Below are 19,786 nucleotides of genomic sequence, written 5' to 3'. Positions count from 1 at the left end.
TCCTTTTCCTGCAGCCCGGTTGGTCATCATTAATCAAGCTGTTCAAATAGCTTGTTTTGTTATAAAATCAGCTTCAGCTAATGTGTGTGTCATTTCCTGCTGCCTCCCCAGGCTCTTTCAAACTGTGACATGATCTAGGGCCTTTTCTGGTTGCCCAGGCTGCTGAAGGATCTTGTGTGTTATAAAAGCCATGGGTAAGGGAGCGAGGTCTTGTTCCTCAACCCTCTGTGAGGGACAGGCTGGTCATGGGCAGGATTTTCCAAGGGAAATCAAGTCTCTTGATTGCTGTGGGGATCCAGGGTGCTCTGCTCAAGCACTTTGTGAGGAGAAAACACTCCCTCAGTGTGTCATTGATCTGCCTCTGATGGCTCCCTGGAAAATTAGCACTGACTTCTCTGAAGCAACTAACGATCTTGCATTAGGATAATTGACGTCAGGATCTCTTTTCTGAGGGAAAGGAAAAGAAATAATTAAATCATGAAGGAAAATTATGCACCTTTTCTATCTCTTTGAAATGAATTTTGGCAGGGAGAGAAACCTAGATTTATCACTAACCTGGAGACAGCAGTACACAGTGTAGGGAGGTCTCCCGTCAGTTACAGATTTAACTCATGGGGTGTCTGACTTTTTGTGGTGGGTCATCCTTCTAGAGACATCCCTCTTCAATATTAGATACTCACTGAATGAGTCAATGGCAGAACTTTCCTGCAAGAAGAAGCCAAGTGTATTCCATTTATGATATATTCTCTTTCCACAATAAATATTAATTAGGCAAAGCAAAATTGTATTCTTGGGAGAAGCAAAAGTCCATGCTTTAGTAACATTATGTAGTATTCTATGCTTGAATAAGTATTCTTTCTTGGATAAGAAAGTGAGAAGATAGCATCCACACCTGATTAGGAAAACACAGGCATAAACCTCAGTCTTCAGTATCCTCTAGAACCTCTGTTTCTCTGTGACAGCAAAGCAACCATGAGAACTTCAAATCTAACTCTTAATTTGCTTTGATTTTCTTGGTCCTCAAAGAAAAAGTTTCTTATTCAACTGTACAGTGTTTCATTTGACACAAACCAGATTTCACTCTCTGTCTCTCCCCACCAACCCTTCCCCACCTGACCTCTAAAAAAAGTGTTTTCTAGACTTACATTATGACTGTGTTTTTTAAAATGTATTTTTGATTCAAATGATGAACAAAATAGGATTTTTCAAAATACTACTTTTGATTAAACTGGTAGTTTAATAGGGGTTTTATTGTTTTTTTAGTCAAATAACTGATTTTGTAGCTTTTGGATGCATTCTCTATGTTTTACTATGCAGTAAAATGATTTGTAATGAATTGTATTTAGTTCATTACTTGTTCCCTTCTACTTATAATAATCTTAGTGCTGCAATGAACATTAGTTCTAGCATAATTCACTGCCATTGTGACAATATTGACCAAATCAATCTCTCAAATGAGCGGTGAGATTGTAAAACAAAAACCAAAACAGCCAAAAAACAAACTTAAACATGGGTTTGTTTTAGAAGCGTTCCTATTATTTACTTGCTTTGTGAATCCTATTTTTTGTGACAAAAATATTATACGTGGTGGAGGTGTGATATTGCTAGACAAATAGGATAGGTCCTCTTCAAAATATGCTGTTTTCTTTTTGTAAGATGAAGTGTGATGTTTTGAAAGAGGTGTAGCATAAAAGGAGCTTCTTTTTTCTGTAGGCCAAGAACTATCTCTGATTAACAGTCAAAGAGGCAAGACTTAAGGTGGTATCCAGTAATTTTAAAGGTGGGAAAATGCCCATCAGTCTTAAACTTTTATTTTATTACAGTATTCACTTTACATGTGAAGCTGCTGTTTCTTAGATAAGTCAGTTAAAAATCCAAAGACAATTTTATATGGAAGTTCTAAAACTTCCTTTTAACTGTTGATATTCTTCAAAAATCCATCTTGTCAGCACTGTCTGCAGCAGGATGGGTTAGCTGGGGACACCAGTGGGGGCTGGAGCTGGGTTTGGTGGCCTAAGAAGCCCTCAAAGGGGAGCCCCAGCCTCACACAAAGCTTGAGAGGAGAGGCCAGCAGAGATGTGCAGGGAGGAATTTAGGGCGTAGGGTGCAAAGCTGTGAATCCTTCCCACACCCACAGTGTTGGGGCACTTCTGCTTCCTTGCTGAGTGTGATGGAGCTTCCCTGGACCTGCTGGGAGCAGTCCCCACAGCCACTCACTGTTAGAGATGATTTTCTTTGTTCTGGAGGTCCTTTTCTCTGCTAGAGGACCCTTTTCTTTGTTCTGGAGGTCCTTTTCTATGTTAGGGACCATTTTCTTTGTTCTAGAGCTCCTTTTCTCTGTTAGGGACCCTTTTAATTTTTCTGGAGCTCCTTTTCTCTGCACTTAAAGGCTTGTCCACTCCAAAAATGCAGGCTACTCTGTATGGAAATGGTGCTACTGTATGCATCAAGAGGCTTTGTTGACTAAACCAAATAGTTGTAAAACATTATTTATCATTTAGTCATTTAACAACCAAAAGCCTTGGTGAGTATGAGCCTGGTGCCTGAAGCTGTTCAGTTGAAACCTTTATTAATAATGTTTTCATGGCTTTTAATTCCCGTAATGGCTGGATACTGAGCTGCACATCAAAGGAATTTTGGTTTTAAAAGCAATGGCGAGTGCTGCACATTGCATTCGCTCCTCTTTGATCACCATCCGCAGCACAAATAAATCTCATTAATCAATATTTTCTCTATTTCCTCCCTGCCTTTCTGTTAGTGCCAGAGATCTGTTTCTGATTTGCTTTGCTTTGTCTTGAATGAGAGGAAGACTTCTATGGCTATCTTCTGTCTAAAAGGTAAATTTCTCATTACTTTAGGAATAAAACTGTTGCAACTGGGACTTGATCACAGCCTCCTCATCTTGAACATTAGGGCAGGAATATTGAAGCAATTAGACCAGCCTGTGAGTCTGTGAGCATTCCATTGGCCAGGATTCATTCACAGAAAATATTTGGTGTACCCTTGCCAGCTGGAGGTAAATTAATAAAACTCACAGTCTGTTCGCAGACAATTCTTGAGAAAAGTGATAAATTTCCTGAAAAAGCTGTGACTTGCCCATCCACTTCCAGTTGTGACTAGAAATGACTGTGAGGAACTGGTGCACTTTGCACGGAAGGCTTCGAGACTGGGTTCTCTTTCTCTCTAAGCAGCTTCGTAGTTCTGCCCTGTGTTTGCAGCTTTACCTCTCTGCATTACATGCACTCTTGGGTTTTTTATGTTGTGGGTTTTCTTTTTTTTCCCTCTGTTTTGCCCATGTATTTTTTTATTTGCCTTCAGTTTGCTGGTGTCAAATGTTTTGGTGTGTCTGCTGCCACCAAGGAATGGCTGTGCCGGGAAAATCCGACTCCTTGGGGGCGGAAAGGGAGAGAAAGGATTATTATTTTTCCATTCTTTTGAACAAAGCTGGCTTCTGTTGCCATTTTTAACACTCCAGTATTACTGGAATTAATTTGATGCATCTGTTCCTGAATTACCTCCCATAGTTTTTAGTCCTTACTAGACTTCCAAACCAGTGTTGATTTAGGCCTGTTTTTTCCAATCCATATTGCATTCCCATAAGCTCTAAGCTATTTTAAAGCAGTTTAATTGTTTTTTAAATCCTTCAATATTAAAGTTACAGTAAATTTCAAACTTCATTATATTATTAAACATACATGTCTAGGTTCTCTCTAGGGCTCTATAAAGCCTGGCACATATTACCTTCCCCAAGTATGTTGTGAATATTCAGGTTCCAGAGCTTGATCAGGGAAAATATTATGGGAAATCCACAATGTGTAAGCACTTTTTAAAATTGGGATTCTCCAGATCCCAGCTTGAAGCAATTCCTTTTGACTTAAACAGCATAAATGTTGAGAGAGTAAGTGCCTGTTGGTCATAAAAAATATTTTCTCACAATTAAGATTTCCAAGCAGCATGTCATTGACAGAGAGTTATTTCACCTTGAATTTAATGTTTTCCTACTTTGAGCTGTGGGGAGATAGAGTTGTTTTATATATATATGCACACACATTTGAGCTGATCTTGTTGAAGACATAATTTTATTTGATTGGTGTCAATGTAACTCATCCTCTGCTAGTTTTCAGACTTGTATGTCCTCTGGGTTCCTGGGCATGGATTTATTCAACAGCAGAAGAGCAAGGTGGGAGAAAAGTGTCTTGGAGATAGGGGTTGAAATGACATTGCTGAAACTCCTGTTAAAATAAAAAACATCCTGTTAAGAACCAGTCTCTAAACATGCTGCTGGGGAGAGCCAAACCTTCTGCCTCCTGGAGGTTAAATTAATTTAACTCTCTAGTCAGTGCTTCTCCTTTCCCCTGCCCCAGGAAACAAAGCTGAAAACACAGCGGGACACCTAAAAACTTCGCCTAACCTTGGTCCAGGCTGGGACATAAATTTAGACCAGCATTACATTACACTTCCTATGGCCCCTAGAGGCTGATACAGGGGCCAAGAACAGCTGGAACAGAGCAAGGCTCTGGCCATGTTCCCTCAGCCTGTCTTACACTGGGAAGCAGAGCAGGAGAGGCACTGAGCTGCTGGAAAGGTCCCACACTGCCAGGGAAGCCACTGGCACCAGGGATGCCCTCCCTGCCTTCTTCCTCCTCCCCCAAACTGGCACAGATGATTTACACCACCAGGAAGGGCCAGTGGGTAACATGCTCAGGATCTGTTTTTAAATAGGTTCCACATATCAGGACTGAGAACTGGGGGAGTCCAGAGGCAAAAGATTTATTTTAAGCTGCACAGTGGTAAAATAACTTTGTGAGTTTGATACCTTTTCCTATCATTTATCTAGCCAGAGTTTTGTGCTCCCCATTAGGTTAAAATGCATTTGAATTTCCTCTTTTTTCCCTAAAACTGGAGGTAAAAATAACTACCCAGTCAAAAACATTTTGCATATGAAGTGATTAGTTGTTTTTTTTTTTTTTGTTTTTTTTTTTTTTTTTTTTTTTTTTAATGAAGGAAAGCACAGACTCATTTAAAAAAACAGCTGTGAACAAAACAATTATTGCATTTCACTTCTAAAACCTAGTTTGGAAATCCAGTGAAGTACCTACCTGTAATAAGCTATTTCATTTTGGTTTATTTGTACTGACTTCCCTTTTTATGCATGAAAGAACAACAGTTTCAGATAAGTCACAAACGGCTTTAAGGAAAGAACCCACAAAGAATCAAGTCACTCAATGTAAAACATAAAGTCCTTGTCCTGAGGTTACGCTATTTGAGCAAGGGTGGAAGAAGAGGTAATAGGGGTTTAAATAAGCATTTCTCTTTTCTGTCTCACTGTGTTAAACACTCTAAATAGGAACTTATTGAAGCACCACACTGCTTTTTGAGCATAAGGAGTTGACATGAATAACTTAATTTTGCTCTTGTGAAAGAGGGATGCTGGTGCTGGTTTTGATTTTGTTTTGTGAAAGCAATAGTGGAAAACTAGAGGGGGTGTACTACCTGTTTCTTTCTTCTGTTTTCAACTAACTGCATCAATGGATGAGTGTTTCCTCAAGCATCCTTTAAAGTCTGCATTGCTGGGACATTTGAGAGAGGAAATTCTTTTTGGTCCTTTGCCAAAGAGGATAATCCAAGGTATGCTTGATCTAGAAATTGGTATCCTGGGGAGAAAAATGAATTCACAGGATGATTTTGCCCTACACCTTTTGTGGATGGAAACCCAGGCAAAACACAGCAATTTTTCTTTTGTGTGCAAGGCATTGCAAATGCACCTTGCCTTTGAAGAGGAAGTAATATTTTAACCTTAATCAGGAGGCTTAACCTGAATCAGAAGGCTTAATCCCATTCCTTAGAAACTTCCTTGCATGAGCCAGAAGTATTGTAAATGCTTCTGTGGAGAGAAAGGAAAAGCAAGTTCAGCTGGCATCCCAGGTGTTGGCTCTGTTCAATTCAAGTACTGCTAACTCACTTTGTGCCCACTGAATACCAGAGAATCAGTATGGTTCTGGGTAAAACATGAAGAATTAAAATCTACTGTTCCTAAAAGGGACTAAGAAAAATGTGGGAGAAGAAGCAGTCAGGTTGAGGCTGTAAACTAAATATTTTTGTGTTCTCAGTCTTTTGGCAACAAGTAGAAATTGTGCATATTGTAAGGTTTTATTCTTAACTGCCCAAGGTCTGTAGGGAAATGAATCCTGTTAACTTTCAGCTCAGACCTAAAGATGTTTTGGATATTTTCCCCTCTAAGAGATAGTCGAAAAGAATTCCATATCATACTTAGCAGAAATCCTGTTGATATTTTCTTTACTATTTCTACAATTTGTGGAAACGACCTGATGTGAAATTAAGTCTGTTTCCTTCTGTCTCTCTGTCCTTGACCTTGCCAGCTCTTCTTGCCCTTTCTCCCTTGGCCAAACCTGTTTTATGACAGGAGCATGGCTGGTCAACGTGCAGCTGGGGGAAACAAAATATAGATCTACTTCAGCCCTGCATTTTCAGAAAACTTTTTCTTTCTGTATAGAGGAGGTAATAAATAACCTTTGGCTTCTGCTTCAGCCACCATTTTACCTGGCAAGGTCAACCCCATACCTCATTTCCCATTCTCTATGGTTGTTACTAGTACAAGACAAGAATCAGCCAAGCCACTGGGACTAGAGGACTGATGGAGAGTGCCAGGATGTGCAGGAAAACTACAGAGGGAAGTGCCCTCTCTAATTAAGGTTTATAGTTGCTTCTTTCTATGCATGGCTGCATTTCTGAGGGTACTTGTGAAGCAGAAGCCCCTACTGGTCTGGGTGTAGCTCCTTCCTGGCCAAGGGATGTGGCACCATGTGCTGCCCTCCAGCTTGGATGTTTGTGTGTTGTTCTGGCCCACAAAGCTTTGCTCTCTAACTTGGCTATTGTTATTTCTGGTTTACCTCTGTAAACTAAACCACAGGGATGTTAAGTTCATCCAGGCTGAGCAGTTCATTTGCTTTACATTAGCACAAGTCATACACAGATAATCCCTGATCCCATAAATCCAGTAAATACAGCACTGTTATCTCTCACAGCTGCTGCTTGATGAGCCAGCATTAAGTGCTATGGCACCTGCTCTAAATTTTGGCTGGTTAAGTGGGTTTGGGTATTCACAAAATTAAATTAAAACATCTGAACTGTGTAGAAACTCAGCTTGGGAATTGGTCCTTTTTCTTTATGCTCCTTATATAGTCATGGGAGAGGTAATTTCATGTTTTGCAGCTTTGAAGGAAAAAACCCATTAAATCCTACCAAATCAGAGAAGGCTTCTGGCTTGTATATCCATATTTAGAGACTCAGCATAGAAAGCGTGAGCAATTAGGGAGGAATTTATCAGTGCTACTAAAACATGTGCCCGTTTAGCTAAGTGCATTTTGCTGACCAAATTTGAAACTGGCAGCAGATGGGTACCCAAACAAAGGGATGATACATGATCACTTGGAGTAGAAGTTTGGTTTTACAAGCAGAAAAATGAATGTGTCAACCTCTAACAAGATGAATTGTTTATTTTCAAAGTCTGCTGAAATGAGATGGTTATCTCTAGAATTCCGCCCACTGAAATCTGTGGATGCCTGTAGTTATCTGCTCCCATCTTATATTTTTTTGGGAGCTGGAAAGGGAGCAGGGCTTGTCTGGAAGGAAGTTTGTACTCAAGTTTCAATGTCCTCTACTGAGTTAAATTCACTTTTTGGCTATGCAAAGGATCCCCAACCTATCAACAACACTGACAAACTTAAATTTATTACCAGAGTACTGATTTTTTTAATACATGCAGTAGATTCTAAAGTGCTTTTTGTATAGCTCAGTTCAAGTGGTTAAAGAGAGAAAGCATGAGAAATGTAAACATTGTTGTCATGAGCTGTTTTCTATTAATTAACTTATGCATATCATAATGAATGCTACTGCCAGCACTTTACATGCAGCTCCCTTTCCCCAGAAGATGGTTTGCCAAACACAACACGGGTTACATGGTGGGAAAATCAATCAAGGGAATCAAGTCTTGATCTAAACTTCTGCTGCCATGCTTGGCACTGGCACACCTGTGAACACATTTACAGGAGCAAGCAGTTTTCCTGCCTAAAAACCAGGGCTGCTGAAATATTGACCCTTTCTAACAGGTGCATTTGGAGGTTTTTTGGATAATAATGCTCAGACAGGATCCCTACACTGCCTTGGAGAACTGGCAGTCCCAGGCTGTGCAGTTGGCTGGGTGATTGCAGCCTCACTCCTTGGCATCCAGCCCTGGTATTCTTTTGTCTCGATTCTGCATTGTGGTTATCACACTGCCTCAGCATGGGGAAGAAGCAAAAACATTTTTAAAAGTGCAAAGGAAGAAGTTGAACTGAGATAAACATTTACATAACTGGGGAAAATTACCCAGGAAGGACTGGAAATCTGATGACATTCTGTTTACCTAGAACAGTATTGAAACAGTTTGTGAGAGATACAAACCAGAACACTTTGTATAAATCACTGTGAATGTAAGGACCTGTGAAGCAAGACAGTAAACACTAAAATTATCAAGCTGGCTCAGCACAATAGAACTTACTCAAGACAATATTTTGGACAATGCTTCTGCTAAAGCTCTCTTTAAGATGGGAAAAGAGCCAAGTGGTAAAAAGCTTCATGTTACAAAAGTTGCCATATTCTCTATATGTCCAATCTATAAAGTATGCCCATTCTAACCAGATCTAGACCTTGCCATTCTATAAATGCAGGTCTTTCTGGGACTACAAAATTTGCATTCCCACTTCATTTTGTTACTGTTAGGTCATCATAAGATGTGTTTGTGCTTCTCATGTGTTTTAGCCAGCAGAGGTGAAGCTGTGCAGAAATTTGGGCTTCGTACTGAGCAGTTCACACGTCTGCTTGATAGAACCCTGTGAGATATCAGAGGGTTGAGATAGCTGTGAGATATCAGACTGCATCTAAGAAATTAATTCTGTTTTATTTAGAAGCAGAGGCTTCATTTGTATAACTACCACAATATTTGGCTCCTCTTTCTGAAGCTAGTCTGAATTTTTCATGCCCTCAAATTAGATTAGATGTGTGTTTTCTCCCAAGACTTTGCTGTAATCCTAAACAGGTTTTCTCAAGAGTAAGGGGTCAATTGCAATACTGGAGGAGGTGCTGGCAAGCTATGGAAATGGATGTTTCCTTTTTTTGGCTGGGGCAATCTAGCCAGTCTCTTGATTACAGCATATGGTGTGTGAAAACAAGCATCAAACCAATCAGATAGGCAAGGCTGGAAAGGGAAGTAGCTACAGAGGTCTGGGAAAAATTCACAACAGGGAGATCTCAGCAAAAAGAAGTTGGGGAATTATTAATGTGCAGATGGATTAGAAATTCTTCTCCTATGGGAAAGGACCACAGCAACCACAAAATTCACATTTTCAAAATGAAACACAAGGATCACTTCCTTAACCAAGGCTTCTCAATAATAACATAAGACAAGAAAATTCATTAAAATAACATAAGCATCCTTCTCACTGCCTGGGAAGAGAGAGGAATAGTTCTGTGCTCAACTTAAGTTTTGTAATAAATACTGTATAAGAACATAAGCTAGATAACATATGTCATGATAAATGGAGTCTAGTCTACCAGGAGGCATTTATTAATAAAAACCACAGTGACAGCCAAAACAAACAGGCTTCCACAGAGCTCGAGTTTGTGTTTCATGTTCTGTGTTAGTGAGGGATGTCTCGAGCTCTGAGCACAGCAGTGGGGCAGAGAGGGGCTGGAGGATAAGTCAGGAGATGGATACAAGCTACTCACTCCCAGCGGCAGACAGGGAGACACAGGGACAGAGTCTGGCACCGGATGAGATGAGAAGGAAGGGGAAAGCCAGGCTGGTGAAGCAAAGGGAACACGGAAACATGACAACTGTGAGAGGAGTTCTGGGAGGAGGAAGGATGAATTGTTTGAGTGCTGGAGCTGATTTATTCACTTTCTGTGGGAATGTAAACTAGCTGCAGATCCCAGTCCACTGTCAGTTCTGAACATCTGGATGGATTCTGAGCTTGCATCCAAACTCTGTGTTCCCTTTCTCTTCTCACAGTTTCTTGCCCTTCTCTTGTCTTTTCTGAAGTGTCTCTTCTTGCTCTGGTGACAGCTGTATGCTTCCTGAGAGTGCAGTCTTTGAGGATTTCCCCATGGGAAATGATTCTGGGCTTTCTCAGGTCAGTGGGGAGCTGCCCCTTAAATCAGTACCTGTGGTGGATGTGGTGCAGTGCCCAGCCCTACCAGCTGGCAGTAAAATATAAATACACCTTTCTCCATTCCTTCTTTGGCACTGTTTAGAACAGCAGGATGATGTCAAGGAATTTGGAGTGCTCTAAGCATGTTTGATTTGATTCAGTTTTATTTTGTTGCATTTTTTTTAACCTTTAGAAACAGGCTTTACTTTCTTCCTTTCAAAAGTAAACAATTGATTCCAAGGCCAGTGAAAATATAATCCCTTCATAAGGCCTAAAGCTGAGCCCTTCCCAGTAATGTTATGGCAGGTCAGTGTTCTGTCAAAAGATTATTAACTTTTCTTGGTGTTCAAACATAAATAAATAAATAGGAAAGTTGTACATGTCCCCAGGGCACTTGCTCAGCTATGAAAATACCAAGTACAAGTACATTTCTCATTGCAGAAAGGAGAATGGGGATATGTCTGGAACAATAGTAATCAATTTCTGAAATGCTGTGATTTATTGGGCATGGCAGTTTCAGATTTTTGAGGCATGCATTTTCTCCCCATCCCTTTTATACAAACAGATAAAACTTTTGGTGGAATAAGAACTCACTTCACATGATGCATAATGCTAAATCAGCAGGGAAACGATAATCCATAACAAGTTGCTCTGCTCTTCCCAGAGACAGATTTTATGACCAAAGATTTGGTGTCCACTTTAATAACATTTTTTTTTAGATATGGTTCATCACTTTCCCGGAGGTTAAAAGCCATGCTTTTAATGAAGAGAAAGATGAGAATTCTTCTCTTCCAGATCAGCTGCTTTTCAGGTACATGACAAATACATGTCTCTGTATTTCCTCATTAGGACACAGAAAATAATAACTCAATTTGTTTTCCATTTTGACAGTGTTAAGTAGCTGTTATCAATAACATAAATGAAGAGTAATGTAATATAATTCTTCCATAGAAATGGCATTTAGAGAAGTTTTATCTTAGATGTGGAGGCTTCCCAATTCACAGTATCCAGGGGTTTCTTTTTCACATAAGAAACTCCCCATTTCAATACCCCGAGCTGAGTTTGCTGTTGAAGCCCTGACTTACTGGTGTGCTAAAATTTTTTTGGCACTTGAAAGTAGAACATATAAAACTGATTGGTGTTGAAGTTTAGTTTGGGGGGAAAAAAACATTTCATATCTGATCTCTTGCTCAGCTTTTGCACTTGGGAGGTCTTTGGCTTACTATAAAAATCAGATAAAATTGGCTGCCAAAATCAAGAGTCACAACAATCCATGTGACCAACTTGCCAGATTTGCTGGAAGATCCAACACTTGATCCTCAGGCAGCTGCCTTTGCTCTCTCTGTCACTCAGTAACAGAATATTTTGTTCCTAGTTAGGTTTGCTTCTTCCCATACCCAGCAAGGCCATTTTTGTTGTCCCGTGGGAGAGTTTGTGGCCCTCTCTTGGTTGCTGTGACTAAGTTCATTCTGACTCTTGTTCACTGTGAAGCTGCTGCCACCAAAAATGATAGCCTGAACTTTTGCCTCCCTTTTTTGCTAATTTGGTTGTCTATAGGTCACATGAAATCCTGGTTTGTCCCACCACAGCTGCTCCCAGGAAGCTTGCTGGCAGAAGGGCAGTTCTGATACTTGTTACCTCTTAAAAGATGAATTATTTCCATGTCAAAACCATTACCTTTGGGCCACAGGTGGTGATCTGCCACATCCTCTCAGCTCTTTCTCACTTGCTGCAGAGTTGGGCAGGGCAGGCATGGTACCATCAGCCAGAAGGGTTGTTCTGGGACAATGAGGCAGCAGAGGCTGCCAGGAGCAGGCTGTGACTCACAGCCCAGAGAAGTCCTCATGCCACGCTGGATGGGGTCCTGGCATGCTCCACTCTGAGCCTGGGAATGCCATGGCAAGATGTGCAGGATAATCACTGAGCTGCTTAAGGAGGAAATGTGAAATAAGGAGTAGCTGGGATTTCGGGCTCGGGGCAGGGCTGCTTTGTTCCAGTGTCACTGCTCTCCCTCCAGCTACCTCGTGTATGGCTCTTTGTGCCTGTGACAGGACACTCACCCTGCTTCACCCCAGAAGGCTGAATCTGCTCTTTACCACGTCTTTCATCATCTAATTGGTGGCTGTAAGCATCATGTGAGGCAGAGCTGTGGCACAGCAGGCACAACTGAGCCATTAGCTCAGATGGAGCTGCCTCCAGAGATGAATGTGCATGGAACTTCAGAGCCACTTTAATCAGAGGATTTTCGTGTTCATGAGCCCCTGTGTAAAGAGAGCTGTGTAATTAAGATCGTTCATAATGCTGTAGGATATCCGAGCTAAGATGAGGAAGGTGACTTGTTTTTTAAGGGCACAAATCGATCTCCTGCTGTGGTTAGGAAAGCATGATCCAGTGCATGTGTTCACAGGAAGATTTAATAGTTGTGTTGCTGTCCTCTGAGCGCATGTAACAGGAAGAATAAGGTTTGCTGATAAATTACACTTTCATCTTGCTCAGTGTTGATGTCTCTAATTACGACTAATGTGCGTAAAAACTACAGTGAATCTATGTAGTGCTTGTCTGTAACCCTCTCCTGAATACTGGGAAAGAACAAGATTTTGGGAGATAAACTGCTGTGCCTTTCCCTTCTCTCATACTCCTTAGAATTCGTCAGCCTATGAAAATACATGCCTTTTTTCTGAAGGGAAAAGAAACACAGTGGGTATGAGGCACATGCACTGCCTCATAGTCCCTCTCTGCTTGTCTGACTAATTCAGAGCCTTGGAAACCCCCCTTCACCTAAAATATGACCTGCTGTGGGAAAGCAGAGGGGTTTTTGTCCCTGCAGGTTCCCAAATGGTACTTGTGGAAGAGGTTTAAAAATGTGTTTTCAACACATCACACAATGAATAATCAGCAATGTACTCCCTTCTGGCTTAAGTTACAAGGGAAGGAGGCATTCAGCAAGGCTCTCCTTACTTTCCACAAATCTCACAGCAACATGCCATGAAATTTCTCAGGAGACAGGCTCAAGAGGTGGTTCAGGAAGGCATGAGAAGCAGTTTGTTGTTGTAGATTGAGCCCTCAGCTTTTGGAGAGAATTTGGCATTTTCTTTGCTCATCTGACGGAGAGGTTGTTGGCTAGGAAAACTTCACTGCCTCCATCTCTTGGGGAGGTGCAGATCCTACTTGCAGAGGAAGCAATAACCTTCCTTTTCTTGGCATGCTGGTCCTGAGATCCAGGAGACAGAACCTCCTTCCCTCAGGGCAGCATCTGTTAATTTAATGTTTTGTGTTCTCAGACCCCTCTCTTTCCAGTGTGAAAGTCTCTAGGAAGCTTTTGTGTCCCATGGCCTGTACCAGGTCCGCTAGCTCCTGATTCTATCTCCTGTACTCACAAGTTTAAGCATTTTGTGAAAGTGGAAAGAGTATTACTAAGTTTTGCTAATTTTTGCTGGGAAAAGCTCTCTAGATGGAACTGAGGTATTTCTTTATCGTTTAGATTTGCACAAATGCCCCTGCATTTGTTTTTGTATCAAAATAAAAAATAATGGCTTCTTAAATTTCATTCTGATGTAGTGCTCTAATTTTCAGTCTAATAGTTTTCTGTCCTCAAAAATACTCATTTTCTGTTTCAGTGGAAGCTCACTGGAGGTTTCTTTGATTCTATGATTTAGAAAATATTACTTCATTTTTGTTGTATTCAATTCTACACCTGGCACAAACACTGCTCCAAGTTAGATTGGGAGACCTGTAAACCTGTTGTAATTTGATATGGAAATGTTTAAACCTCTGCACAGTGAGGCAGAGAGAAAACCACTGTTCTAAAACTTTTGCATGAGTGTCCAGTTTGAGCCTTGGATGTCTACTTTGGGATCAGCTGACATGAATGAGCTACTTTGGTGAGAGCTCTCAAAGTTGAATGACTTCCCTGGCTCTAACCAGAGTTGAGTCTTATTCTGATGCAAATCCAACCTTGAACGCCAGGAAAAGTTCAAGGTGTTTCACAAAAATAATGGTATTGGATCTGATTCTCTTGTCAAGCTCTAAACAAGGCTTTTCCTGATTTGCAAAACTTACCAGGATGCTGATAAATGTCTTGTCACCCCTTATTGATCATGTATTCACTGCTTGGTAAATGAATCCAATGTCTCATTTATAGAGAAGTCAGGTTTTCAAGAGGGCCTGTGGCTCTCTAAAAAAGGCACTCTTGTATAAGAGTGCATGTTTCTTTCGGAAAATTTACAACACCTGAGAAAGAACAAATGTTTGTTGCTCACTGAAACACAGAAATTTAAATTTTAAGAAAAATAAATTCGGAACATTTTTCTTTATGTGTAAATCCAGTAATGGTTTAACAACCAAGTCTGTTCTCATGCCTAGAGAAATAGCTTTGTAAGTTCTTAGGGCTAGATGCTATGCAAAGCATAAATGAGAAAACAAGAATGACTGTGTGAAAGGAATTATTCAGTAATCAAAGTTTGAAGTGAAAGCTAAAAGATTTTGCCATAGAATTTTCCATGAATTCTAATGGAAGATGCATGGTTAACCCACCCATAGTGCAGCTCTTATTTTTATTAGGAGTTCTACCACTACTTTTTTTCCCTTTACTGAGGTCTCTGCTGGTTTTTGTATTTTTTTTTTTCCTTTTTCTGGTCCAGACAAATACCACAGTAATGAATATGTTAGAAAGCTTCTAAAATAATGGAATGTCCATAGTTTTTCACTCCTCTTTCTGCCTGTTGTGCTTTACCTGATCTTACAAACAGATAACCAATAGCCAAAACTGTTCTTTGTTTTTCAGAGGACTCCAGGCAAATGCTGTCCAGGAGATACCAAAAAGTTTAAATCATTTATTTGACAGTAACTCATTTATTTGTGTTCCCAAGCATCTCTCAGTTCTGGAAAGAAGGAGAAACATCAAAGTACTGTGGAATAGCAATTTTAATGACCTTCATGCTTTAACCTCAAATAGGAGAACTTTCCATTTGGACAAATATCCTGTCCACTTGGACCTACCCCAGTATGAGGTGCTCTACATTTTCTTAAGAAGCTTTAGCATTTTGGGGTTTATTTTGAAGAAACGTTTTAGCATTTTTAACTTCCTAAGCCATTTCAGGACAAAGAAACAACTTCAAGCTCTCCAAACCTTTTCTAATATTAGGTTTTATAGGTAGGTGGATCAGTACCTTTTTGTTTCTGAAAGGCAACAACTTCTAAAATGCATTTCTTAAGTAGTTTTCCAAACATTAAACTTATAACAGCCAAATCTATTCAGCTATAAGCAAACAGTATCTAGCTGCACTTTATATAATTTTCCTGAACATGGTATATAGAAGTAAGATTTTATGTAAAGAGTTGTGCTTTGGAAGGAGAGCAAAAAGAATTTATCTTCTGATTGCAATTTTGTTTTGCTTCAATGTTTTTGTCAGGAGGATCTGGATTATTATAGCTGAATAGAAAAAAACATATTTTCCCAATGATTTGAAAGCAAAATGTAAGACAAACTGATGTTGTATGAAAAATTACTCCATAAATACTGAAAAGGAAAAAGAAAGGAATACCCTCCAACCAAACAATCAAAGAAACCCATTTTCTTTTTGGGTTTTATTCTTTCCCTTAGTGATGACATTCAGTGGTTGATTAATGTTGAGTCAGGCCACGTTTTGTTTAGCTACATAAAATCTTTCTGCAAACTCTCCCCATGCCTTTGTGGATGGTGACAAGAGCTTGGATTTTCCTGGTTATGATTAGTGCCGTGGGGCTGTTCTCAGTGTGCTGAGTGATGCTATGATTGTCCATTCTCATCAGGCAGCATTACAAGCAAGTGCTTTCTGTGGAGTGTTTCTTGTGCCAGAGGATGTGCATCACTCTTCCTGCAGCTTGGCTTCTCTCCTTCATTGAGATTCATTTGGATCTGCAGGCTGTCCCCCAAGCATGAGCACTCTGTGCAACTGGAGATGCCTCATTCCCTTCTAATCTCTCTCCCTGTTTATACCCATTTGTACAAGACATGGTTCATTTTCAGAATTTTATAGATCAGTATCCAGAAATTAAATTTGAGAGTTTCTTGTTTTGATAGATTTTGAATACTCTGGATTTTTCTCCCTCTTTTTTATTATGTGTTACAAAATCACCGAAATTTGCTTCAGGGAGTGGTGCTGCTTCATTTCATTATTAAATATAAATCCATTCTGGTTTGCTTTTTTTTTTTTTTTTTTTTTGACAAACAGCTTAGTGCATAATTGTCTGCTTATTTTCTCTGTATTTCTATCCCTTTTGCAGTACCTGTGTTGCAGTACCTTTGTAAATAGGGATTTAAAACTTAGGAAAAAAAATTAAATGCTTGCTACAGCAGAATAACAGAACAGAAAAACCTTCACAGACTCACAAAACAGTTCAGGTTGGAAGGCATTTCTGGAGATCACCCAGTTCACCCCTTCTGTTCAAGGTAAGGCTGCTGCTCAGGGCTGTCTCCAGTAGAGTTGAGTGTCTTCAAGGAAAAACACTCAACAACCCCTCTGGGCAACAAGTGAATTATTTGTCTTACAGTAAAAATCCTTTAATTTATATTTAAATGGAATTTTCTGTGTGAGAGTCAGACCAGTTTTCTTTATTATCTCTTATGGGTAAGATTCTCCCATACTGGCAATCTCCTCCTGAGAAATCCTTTCTTTCCAGGCTGAACTGTTCCAGTTACCTCATCCTTTTAGTATGACAGATGCTCCAATTTTTTTTGGGGGTTTGATGAACTCAGTAAGTCTCTCTTGTGCCAGTAAGCCCAGAACTGGGTACAGCACTGCAGATGTGGCCTCACCACCCCTCAGTGGAGGGGAAGGATCACTTCTCTTCACTGTCTTGTTGGCAACACTCTTGCTGACATTATTATTGGCCAGGATATTATTGGCTTTTTTTGCTGCAAGGGGACATTGCTGCCTTGTGTTCATCTTGGTATTTTGATTTTCCTCACCTGATACCTGCACACTCAAACAGTGTCTTTATTCTATATCAGTCACATATTGTTGCTTCCACCTCTTGCATGTTTTATTTTCATATTGAAGTCATCAGAATCCTCTTGTTGATCTATGCAGGATCCATCCTTGACTGTTCTCTTGTCAGGACAGACCAAGGCTTGGAGGAATTAGTCCCAGGTCTCACTTCTCTCCAGGACTGACTGCCATGGGATTCTCTCAGGCACATCCTGGAGGAAAATTGTGTGTTCATCTGGAGTCCTGCTTTTTGCCTTGTTTCCTTCTTACAGGACCTTGAACTCCACTGTCTTGTGGTCACTGCAGCAAGGTTGACCCTGACCTTCACAACCCCTGACCAGTTCTTCCTTGTTGGTTAGTGTGGGGTGCAGAAGATCATCTTCCCTAGTTGATTCCTGGATATTCAGGAAAGGAGACTGACTTGCACTTGTCTATTGCGGTAATTTTCTTTAATTTTTTTGACAGCTCTGCATTTACACTCCCAGCCCCATACCTCAGTTGAATAGAACTAGCTGTGGTAATAGTACAGTTCTGGCCTGCTGCCCAAAAATAATACTCTATCATTTCCTGATGGGGGGAAAAAAAGTCCTGTAGACTTGTGGCCATTTGTCCTCATATCTATTTGCAGCACCTTATTTCCCTTGAGAAGCATCCAAACCATTTGGAAGTTGAATTTTCCGATGTCCTCACTGATTTCCAACCCCTTCCCCCTCTGTTTCTTGGAAGGACCAGCTTCTGAAGACAAATCTCCCACGTTGTTTAATTCCAGTATTCACTACTCTGTGTCCATTTTATTTCTACTCATCACACAGCATTCTCTAGCTCCCCCTTTTAGTGAACTTACTTGGAGATCTGCCCCCTGTAACACTTACAGATCCATAAATATAACAAAAGTGGGCACTTTGTCATGTTACAGATTTTATTTAACAGCAGATTCAGCTATCAGATTATCATTAGGTAAAGTGCTGACATTCACATCCCTGAGGAAGATGATTGTGAGCTGCTGGAGGAAAAACCATCAAGATTAGTCTGCCAAATACATGGTGGGTATTAATCATCATTAAACACAACATTTTCTTTTTAGAAAAGCACTAAACTACAAAGCTTGTCCACAGAATTACTGCAGCAGGCAGTGAACTGTGTTTTTTTTTGACAGAATCCACTTTGACAGCATATTGATCTAATAATTTCTGTTGCTTTCTAGCATTCCAATGTTTTCTTTTCTCCTCAGGATTCCCCTTCAACACATAAAGACATGGATTTTGATAAACTTGGACTGAATGCATATGCAACTTGTGTTAAGAGATTTCAAATACAGTTTTTATCTGCTTTCATTGATATTTCCCATTATTGAAAAGACCAAAACCTTCTTTTTAATATGTGGTCTTTTCAATATGTGGGTACCTTCTCATGCTTGGAATTGAGCTTACTTAGCATTATATCTTTGCATGCTATGTCCTCTACAGCATACAGAGAATAAAAGTCAATATGCTTGTATCAAGTACTTGAACTTAAACCAGGACTTGGTTGTCTTGAGTCTAGTGAGATTCAGATCCCAAAATTATGGATATTAGCCAAGTGAGGTTCTACAAGCATGACTTTAAACTCTTTGTAAAACAGTCTCTCTGCATCCCCCTTAGAGATATTAGTGAATTATTCTGAAATTTAAATACATGTATCAATAAGAAAAATGATGAAATAGAGAATTAAGACAGTTTTTACATAATCTTACTCAAATTTTTCACAGAGTAGATTAAATGAATCCTCAAATGCAGTAGATGACTGTTTTCCACTTCTCATTCTACCCATGTTGCCCTCACTGCAGAAATCAGTCTCTTTCTTTAAAATATATACATTGTGTTGCACATGGCATCAAGGAGGGAGGACTCATCGTGCTGATCCTGGTCTCAGGAGCATGATGCAGATCACTGTGTAGCTGGTGGCACCAATAGAACACAAAGGAAAAAAGTGTTTTGTTGTTATCTGCTACCCTTAAATTTGCCATGTGTTCAAATAAATATTTGTGTAGCTATCAGATCACTTAAAGCTGTGCTATGGACACCTCTTAAGACTGAGAACTCAGGGATATTAACAATTTGCCACTAGGATTTTGCCGGGAGTCAGTAAAAGGCACAATTAATTTGCAGTATTCCTTCAAGGTTCATTTCCTTTCAGGGGAAGATCAGCTGTCAAATAGAACAAGAGCTGTTCTAGAGAAATAGAATAATCAATTAGTGACTAATTGAGCACTTTTAGCCAAATGATTTTATCCATTAATATATTTTTCCCAGCACAGTAGAATAATGCAGCTTTATCAGAATACTTAATGATGTTAAACCTCAGAGCCCAGATGAATTTCTAGGTTCATTGAAGGGAACATAAAATTATCAGTTTTGGGAGTTTTGATCAAGAAAGACAGTCAATTTGTCCAGTAAATGTTATCTTTGTGGATAACATCTTTTTCTACGTGAGAACCTACAGAACTATTAGCATAATACCACTAAAACCCTCTTAGATCTCACATTGTGCTGCTGACAGCATTGCCATGACTGATACAACACAGAAATGTATTAAATATATTAATGTTTCTATTTAGGTTTGCAAGCATCT

This window comes from Lonchura striata, chromosome 5 (genome assembly GCF_046129695.1).
Source record: "Lonchura striata isolate bLonStr1 chromosome 5, bLonStr1.mat, whole genome shotgun sequence".
Classification (NCBI taxonomy): Eukaryota; Metazoa; Chordata; class Aves; order Passeriformes; family Estrildidae; genus Lonchura; species Lonchura striata.
This window is presented reverse-complemented; position numbering follows the sequence as displayed.